The sequence below is a fragment of the Nomascus leucogenys genome, chromosome 12 (genome assembly GCF_006542625.1).
Source record: "Nomascus leucogenys isolate Asia chromosome 12, Asia_NLE_v1, whole genome shotgun sequence".
Lineage (NCBI taxonomy): Eukaryota > Metazoa > Chordata > Mammalia > Primates > Hylobatidae > Nomascus > Nomascus leucogenys.
The window spans coordinates 88,132,758-88,140,831 of record NC_044392.1 but is presented as its reverse complement, the minus strand read 5'-3'; the positions used below and the strand labels follow the sequence as shown (position 1 = coordinate 88,140,831).

The 8,074-nt window shown below is 45.7% G+C and overlaps 1 long non-coding RNA gene across 1 annotated transcript; it reads right to left on the bottom strand.

Moving 5' to 3' along the window:
* Positions 1–591: 591 nt before the first annotated feature.
* On the bottom strand, positions 592–3,292 carry LOC115837663. Its single transcript, XR_004032724.1, has 3 exons — positions 3,198–3,292; positions 2,862–2,992; positions 592–2,743 (listed from the first exon to the last, which is right to left on the bottom strand). It is a non-coding gene; the product is annotated as an uncharacterized LOC115837663 (long non-coding RNA).
* Between the last annotated feature and the right edge of the window lie 4,782 nt (positions 3,293–8,074).

The window sequence follows — 8,074 nt, the reverse complement described above, 5'->3', positions numbered from 1 at the left end:
TGTCTTTACTTCTCACTTAGAGTTACAAATTCTAAAATAAGTCATAGTTGGAAGGCATGGCAAGGAAACTAGCACAGCTATTCTAATTCCCATAATAAAATTTACTTTTATTCTGCTGTTCACAAATTACCAAGCAGAATGTCTAAATGACACTCAAAAGTACTTTCCATAAATTACATTTACTCTCCCTGAGACATCAGTTTATTTTAAAACTTTATTTGAACACAAAGATAACTAAGCAACTTTAAAAAATTGAATTTCATGCCATCTAGGAAATAGATCTTTATATTCCAAAATTCCTTTTTGGTTATAAAAGTCTTTAATTACCATAATAGCCTGCCTCAGAGACCTTCTGATAATATGTCAAATTAAGGTATCTAAAGCTGACTTTGAGATTTCATTAATTTTATTAATTCTATAAATTCACATGAGGCAACCCATATAAAAGACCCCATGAAAGAAAGTGTCTGTAAAGATCCAGTTTTAAACTGGAACTGTTTTTGGGTGACTAATCAGAACTGTGATTTTAAAAAGCGCTCCCTCTCTTACAAAACATCACCACAAAAGGAAAATAAAACTCAGGGATTTCATCAGAGACTCTAAGGTTTAATTCAGTGGCCTGACATTATAAATCAGCTACTTCTTCCAAATCCAGCCCCCCCGCCCCGCCCCACCTCAAACTCCGAAGGGTTGGTGGCATTATTTTTCAAACTGAAAAATTCCAAATTATTTATGAAAATTGGATTTTCTAGAAACAATTTTTTCAGCCCAACCATTAACTGTCTTTCCCCAGTTTGCATGTGTGGTTGGAGCTGTGAGTTCTGTAATCTGATGTAATTATGAATTACCCTTAATTCTCTGCAGCCCATCCCCAATGGCCCTTGTAATAGAACAAATTGGATATTATGAGATAACCAAGGGCTGCAAGGCCTCTGGTGGTCATGGGAGACAAGCACCTTCATCCAGAACCTGCTACTCATCCCCATGTCTCTGCACAAGGGTTCTCTTCCCATTCCACGTTTTATAATTTTTCTTCAGAACTTCCTCCGGTGCAATCCATTCTATTTGGTTTCTCTGCCTCCCTCCCCCCAATCATCTGGACCCAATTTACAAACCCCAAACTGCCCAAGAATTTATGCAGGGCTTTTTCTGGGAGCGTCTGGAAGGGAAGTGTAAACCAGACAAGACAGAACCCAGGAGCAGATCTGCTTTAACCAGGGTGGTTGGTCACAACTACCAAGGGGAGTGTTAGTCACCAGCGTGGGCCTCGCGCGGTGGCAGAGGGAAAGCCCTCGGGGCAGGAGTGCAGGAGGGCCGCATGTGGAGGCTGGCTGGGCAAGAGGTGGAGGGCCTCACTCCGCCTCTCCTGGAGTCTCCAGGCTGGCGGGGCTAAAGCCTCTCTGCATCCGCCCCTGATCAGCGGGAAGATCTGTCAGTTCCGCACGATCGGCTGCAACCCCTGACTCTCCAGGCTGGTCCACACAGAGGGATGTTTATCGAGAACAGTGGCGGGAAATCTTCTGCCTGGGAACCCCATGCGACCTGCGTGAGCCGCTCTGAGAAGGCAACCCTCAGAGCTTGACCTCTACTCGCTCCAGGGACTCCCCAGCCTCCAGCACCGCGCTGCCCTCACGGGGTTGAGGAGGTTGGGAGGTTTCCTCTTCACTGTTGCATGGGAATGGGGGGTGTGCGGGGAGGTGCATCTGGTCAGCTGGGAAGCCCAGCAGCGAGGCTTCCAGGGGTCGGAAGAGAGCGCGCGCGTGAGCCCCAGCCAGGCTGGGCTGCACGCGGCTGGGAAGCACATGTTCATACAAACACGACCACAAGGCGCTCTTTCTCCGCACCCCGCCTCCGCCTGCCCTCAGCTGACACGGTCAATTCTGTTCCCTGCCCTCCTCCCACCTACCCTCCTGAGGGGCAGCCTCTCTGCAGAAGACTTCCACAGCCGCGTTCACCCTTCTCGCCCAGGGGCCAGAAGCAAACTTGTGTAACCCACTGACCTCTTCCAGGGGGACCAGGGCATCCAGCCAAAGCCGCGCAACCCCTGGTCCACGCCCTTTTCCCAGGGAAGGCTTGGGAGCAGGTACAGCGCCCAAAGGGGAGGTGGGGTGCCCGTCAGGACCCGCCCAAAACCTCCCCAGGAGGTGCAGGCCCGCCCCCGTGTCCTGCTCCCTTCCCCAGTCCCCGCCGCGAGTGCCACTTCCCCAGTGGCAGGGCAATGATCAGGGCGCAGCCTCGGCTCGGATGGGCAACGTTTGTTGGCCTTTCAACCAGAGGGGATTGCCTCTGAGCCCGTGGGTAAAGCAACCCCCCGACGCTCGAGATTCTGCAGCCAACCCCTTCCCCCAGCTGGCGACCCTTCCTCACGCCTGAGTCCAGTGGTCCAGGCTGCGCACACCGACCCTGGGGGACCTCTAGCCTCACAGCAATCGCCAGGCTGGACGTCCTGAGAAGCACCTCGGGGAAGCAGGACCTCGACAGGGCCCTGCGGGGGGGGCGGAAGGGGAGGAGGGCGCGAGGGCAGCGGGAGCTGGAGCCAGAGAGATCGTCTGAGCCCAGCTCTGGAGCTTCGGAAGCCGCTGCCCTGGACCTCGGGACTCGCGCCGGCGAGCTTTTCCTCTCGAGCCAAAAGATCTCTTTAGCATAAACTGTCTGAGATTTGCTGGCACGAGGCATCCTTTCAAACATGGTATTTTACAAGCTGAGAAGACAAGGGGAAGATACCGCGGGTACTCAGCCGCTCCTAACGTCAAAAAGTGCCAAGGAGCCGGACCTCAGACCTCCATCAGGCTCAGCAGAAGCAGGGGGTGGAGAGAGGGGTTGGTCTAACCCCTACCCTACCCGGCGGGTGGGCTACTTACGTTTTTGCCGTGGGGGAGACTTTTCCACGCCTTGTTCTGTGGGCTCTTAAATGCATTTGTATGCATTTGTCCGTGCAGCAAAGCGCTAACGGAAAACAGAAGCCAACTCTGAACTGCTTAGGGTGCAGGTACTGTCCATGAAAAAGGGAAAAAAACCATCACATGAAAACCATGCTTCAAACCCGCAACAAGAAAAAAAGGAGGGGAGGGGGTGAAGTCGGGAGGAGGTAGGAAATAGACGGGGAGGACAGGCTTCCGAGCTCTCTGGCTCGGTAACGAACAAACGAGCCCAGGGTTGCGCTCCCCGGGGAGGGCGGGCGAGGAGGTAAACCTCACTGGGAGGCCTCGGGGCGCCGGCGGCAGCGTGAGCCGGGCTGCTAGTGCAGCACTCAAGTTCACTTGCGGTTCAAAGGCGACTCTGCGACTCCAGTGGAGTCCTCTGCTTTGGACCTGGGAGGAGAAAGGGGTGGGGGTAGGGAAGGAGATGAAGTGGGGGAGGAAGTCCTTGGAAACAGCCCGCGCCCGAACATTTGTCAAACAAGCACACACACCCACTTCGGAAATCAAGTCGGTGCGAGGGGGCCGGTGGCAACTGCAGGCGCTCGGCGTTGACTGCCGCCGGCTGCTTTGCCTGGAAGAAGAGGAGCCAAGCAAATCCGGCCGGTGTTAAATTTCACCGCTCACTGACTTGCAATGACATCACCAAACACTGCGCACACCTCCCCCTCTGCCCCCGCAACCTTCCCCGACCCAGCGCCCGGCCCAGGCGCCCCCGTTCGCCAGCCCTTCGGGGTCGGGCTGGGCCAGCCGCACCCCGGGTGCGCTCGCCGCCGCCTGGGTACGACCCGGATGCTCTCCTTTCCCACTTATAGGCGGCTAGTATCCTTCCTTCCATACCATGTTCATGTTCCATTCCCCATCTCAGCAGTCCCCAATTTGATGTTTTCCTCTTGCTTGTCTCCCATCCCCAATCTTTTTCTCTACCGTTTTCACCCACACCTTGTGAAATCACACTTAGAGGAGGCCTTCATTACCCTGCGACCTTCTTGCCTTCTTTGCAGTTAGGCCAGTGGCCTACGTGGTATTATTAAATGACTTTAACGGTTCTCATTTCTACCTTTCCTCCCTTCACTCTTTCCTTTCAGTCTGTCCCCCTTACGACCTTCTACTGACTTTTCTCCTGTAATTCACCTTTCTGCCTTTTCCTGCCTACAAGTATGTATTACTGGTTCACAGCAAGAGCACACCACACACACTACACTCACACAATCTATCTCTCTCTTTCACACACACACCACTACCTTAACAATTTGAATACCTTCTCCAACTTTTGTAGCAAATTTCTTCTTTTGACACAAGTCTCTATGCCCCCATGGCTTTATACTAAGAAATCCACCTTCTGATTTTTGCAAAAACAAACAAACAAACAAACAGAAAACAAACGTTCTGATATTATCTTCCTTACTAATAAGACTGGAAACTCCAAGAGGCCAGGAATCTATTTTATTGTTCATAGTTGTGTTCTTGGCACCTACCTGGCATATCTGTTGAATGAATGCTGTATATCACTGAGAATCATTTCTCCAAATTTTTCTTGTCTAGCCTGTGTGCCTTCCACAGCTAATGACCCTTCCACATGCTGAAAGGGATCCCACATTATACACACATTATAAAGGTTAAAGTGATCATATTGGTGAATGACAATGATTGATGTGACTCTCAAGCTTGGTAATTTTTTAAATGCAAGAATATAGAAATTCATCATGCCCCCCCTCAATTTTTTGACTGTTTATTTTGAAATAATTTTAGATTATAGAAAGTTGCACAATAGTACAGAGTTCCTATATATACTTCCCTCAGCTTCCCCTAATGTTAACAACTTACATAACCAAATTAGTTATAAAAACTGGACAATTGGGCTGGGTGTGGTGGCTCATGCCTGTAATCCCAGCACGGCAGGCCAAGGCGGGCAGATAACCTGAGATCAGGAGTTCAAGACCAGCCTGGCCAATATGGTGAAACCCTGTCTCTACTAAAAATACAAAAATTAGCCAGGCTTGATGGTGCACGCCTGTGATCCCAGCTACTCAGGAGGCTAAGGCAGGAGAATCGCTTGAACCAGGGAGGCAGAGGTTGCAGTGAGCTGAGATCACGCTACTGCACTCCAGCCTAGGTAACGGAGTGAGACTCCATCTCAAAAAATAAATAAATAAATAAGTAAATAAACAAATAATAAAAACCCTGGATAATCAACACCAATATAATACTAATAACCAATCTATACATCTTATTAAATATTGTCAGTTTTTCCATTAATGACCTTTGCCTGGTCCAGGATTTTACTCAGGATCCTACACTGTGTTTAATAAACTAACACGGTGATTAACTGAATTGTTAGGTTTCCTTAGTCTCCTCCCATCTGTGGCAGTCCTGTCTTCCTTTGTCTTTCACGACCTCAACACTTTTGAAATGCACTGAGCAGTCATTTTGTGGAGGGTTCCTCAATCTGGATTTGTGTGACATAGTCTCATGATTGGGTCCAGGTCATGTATTTTGGTCATAAATAACACTGAAATGATAGTGTGCCCTTCTCGAGGCATCAATCTCAGGTGTACATGATGTTAATATGTCACCTACTAGTGATGTTCACTTTGATCACTTAGTTAAGGTGCTCACCTCACAGTACTTGCCATTATAAAATCTTCCCCCAGTTTTTGTAACAAATAACCACAGATTTCTGAAATATTCCTAGAAATCCAGGACTGAGGGAAGGCAGCTGTTCTTAAATGCCTTAATTTCTGGTTTTTCTGCTTTTTCCTACTAGTCAGCTAAAGAAGGACAGCTAATTTGGCTTGATGGAAAGAACAATAGATGAAAATTGAGTAGAGCTTAAGTAACTCAATCTCTGTCTCCATTTTTCCATCAGATACACTTCAGGAATAAAATCTTTTTTTCTGTTTGCAATATTGAGTCTGAAGAATAGAATGCTGTATGAAATGAAGTTATTAAAATGTATTTCAGATTGAGTATAAGATGACAGTTGCTAGTTAGAGTTAGTGGAACCCTCATCATGCAGAAGATGCAAATGGGCACACATACCTTCAGACAGGGTACATTTATTTGGGGAGAGGAGGCATTTGTCCAGTAAAAGATAAACAATATAAGTTTTAAGTGCTATAGACATTACAAGATGATGGAGATTAGCATAGATCAATTGATCAAGACAGATTAAGCAGACACCTTGGGACTTAGCTGGTCCATGAAAAGCAAAAAGGATTTACAAAGATAGAGAGGAGAAAGGTAGTATGATTGGAAGTGGAGAGTAGATGACTAACAGCAAATGAACCAAGAAGAGTATATCTAAATTATATATCCAGAGGAATGGAACAGACTTGTCAGTCTGGATTAGAGGTTTGTGCATTGGAAGAGAGGTTGAAGGCAAACTATGAAAGTCCCTGAATGTCAGGATAAGGGTTCATTTATCATATTACCTACTATGTGCGTAGAATTCTTCTGGGCACTGAGTTACAGCAGTGAACAAAATATATGAAAATCCTTCCCTTTATGGAGTTTAAATCCTACCGTTTACGATTTATGCCTATAGCCAATAAAAAACTATTAGACTTTCAATTTCTCCATACTCCCATTTTAAGATGAGTCAGCATCAGACGCCAGGATTGAAAAGGGGATAAGTTAGGTGTAGACGTCAAGATAGGTTCGGACTATAGTCGGAATGGTAGGAAAGCTAAATAAGAAATCATTATTAAAATAAAGCAATATCTGATAATTGGTTAGATTAGGAAGGGAGAAGGCATAGATGAAATTGAAAGCCTGAATGATAAAGAAATTATGATATTGGCCAATGTCAAAGGGTCAGAAAACTAATTCACACTGAGACATATTATATTATGTTTAAAACCATGGTAAGACATTCTTTTGGAACTATTCAATAGAGCAGAAGAGAGAGAGTTCAGGAGAGAGGCCAGAACTAGAGTGTTAGATTTCTTCATCATCTGCACAAAATGGTATTTGAAGCCTTGACAGTAGAGCCTATTTTTAAAGAAGAGACTATCAAAACAGAGAATAGAGTGCCAAGGATATAAACTTAGACTCCAGAGAGTGAAAGGAAACAGTACAGAACTAAAGGAGATAGAACAAGAGGCATATAACATTATTTAAATAATAGTACAGGAGCTCAAAAAAACAATATAGCAAATACTTCATAATGCCTACTATGCATCAGTATTTATTCTGTTTATTATAAACTTATTTTATCCCTTAAAATTCCATTAAATTAGATATTATTTATCTTCCTTATAAAGAGAAGGAAATAAAGGATTAAATAGCCTGAGATTATAAAACTGAACTTTTTTTTTTTTTTTTTTGAGATAGAGTCTCACTGTGTTGCCCAGGCTGGAAGGCAGTGACAGGATCTCGGTTCACTTCAACCTCCGCCTCCTGGGTTCAAGTGATTCTCCCACCTCAGCCTCCTGAGTAGCTGGGACTACAGGTGTGCACCACCATGCCTGGCTACTTTTTTTGTATTTTTTGATAGAGATGGGGTTTTGCCATGTTGGCCAGCTGGTCTTGAACTCCTGACCTCAAGTGATCCACCCGCCTCAGCCTCCCAAAGTGCTGGGATTAAAAGCAAAGAGTGAGCCACCATACCTGGCCTGATCATCAGTATTTAAACCAATTCAGACTGGCTCTAGATGAAGTCCATGCGCTCAATAATTTCTCTCTCTCTCTCTCACTCTGTCTCTCTCTCTCTCCCTCTCTCTCTCCTTATGAGGATATAAGATTCAGTATATAATGAAGGTGGCATTTCAAAACTATATAGAAAGGAAGACCTGCTTTACAAATAGTGCTGAAACAATTCATCTTGAGGGGGGGAAGTTATCACTACCTCATGCTGTATACCAAAGGAAACTCCATATACATTAATGGGCTACAAAAATATTAAATTCTGTAAAGATTTAGAAATAAATATATGTAAAAATGTTCTTCTTTAGAGGTGAGGAAGTCTCTTTCAAGAATAAAAGCACAGGAGAAAACCAAAAAGATTATTTGTATTTACTAATTTATCTAATATTTATGGGACAGCAATAGGTTCCAGACACTTTGCTAAAAACTAGGGATGAAAATCATCAGGCAGATTCATGCCTGCTCTGGAAGATGTGCAGTCTCTCAGAAAGACAAAGCTGAATGCAGTG